The following is a 1,217-nucleotide window of genomic DNA, read 5'->3' as shown; positions in this document are numbered from 1 at the left end:
AGTATGTGAACGAGTCGTGTTTGTATCGACCGCCGGGCATACGCGTTCATAGCGATATAGGGACGTCACTAGATACAATAATGTAACCCAAACCGGATAGGACGTTATCAAAGCGTCCCTATCCTTTTCTAGCGCGAGAATGCCCGCAGGCTGAATCACTCGGGCCGCGTTTGCTGGTTGCGTTTTCAAGAATACTAGCAAGCTTTCCAAACTGCGGTTTTATTTCTCAACACGAACCATTTCTCCGCTATACTGGGAACTTACTATGTATCGCATACTCTGTATTCAAACTAATATAGCCTGTTACAAAAAATTCGAAAGTGACTGAGCCGGCGAATAACTGAGCCGCCATTCCTGTTGACGCTGCTGACGTTACTTCGCGATTGTGAGAGTGGATTTCACCCGCACCAATCGAGGCGCTGCGTTTGCGATCGCTATGCCGCATGAGAATGCCGTACGCACAGGTCAACAAATGGCCTCAGTATATTTCGCCGGCTCGCTCACTTCGAATTTTCGTAACAGGTTATTATTAGTCTTAATACAGAGTATTCGATACATGTAATTCCCGCGAATAGCCGGAGAAGTTTTGTTAGAATAAACCCAGTTTGAAGTCTAGTATCTGAACAACCCGCACCAGCCAAACGGCCGAGTGATCCACCTCGGCATTCCTCCCCGACAAAAGCGATAGGACACTTTGTAACCCGTCATACCTCTTGCGTTGGGTTACATATTGTATCTACGACTCACCAAAGAGGCAAGTGTTGACGTCCATGCTTTCGATAACGATTACGTGGAACAGAATTAATAACGTTGTGTGAACATAATCTCATACCTGTTGTCCATTCATCTGTTAAGCTGTTCATCTGAAGCTGTAGTTGAAAAACAAATAGTCGGATATTAGGATCCTATGCATTATGTAATGAGACTAAATATGATAAACGCGATGACATAAGTGAAGGCCTGCCATTCTTGCGATTCATTGTTTATAGATGGTGTCTTGACTCTCACTCACTTCACTTTACATGGACGAAGAGACTGGAACCAATCTAGCGCGGCGCTACCACTGTGACGTACACAACCTAATCGTTCCAACACCACTCCAAACCTCGTTACTTTTTCGACCCGGTGTTACAAAAACTATCCGCTTCTGCGCGTCATAGGTGGACCCAAAAGATCGTATTAGTGCCGGAGCGCCTCCGTATAGGGCCTCTGATCTT

The sequence above is a fragment of the Priapulus caudatus genome, unplaced genomic scaffold, assembly GCF_000485595.1.
Source record: "Priapulus caudatus unplaced genomic scaffold, Priapulus_caudatus-5.0.1 Scaffold1101, whole genome shotgun sequence".
In the NCBI taxonomy this organism is placed as follows: Eukaryota; Metazoa; Priapulida; class Priapulimorpha; order Priapulimorphida; family Priapulidae; genus Priapulus; species Priapulus caudatus.
This window is presented reverse-complemented; position numbering follows the sequence as displayed.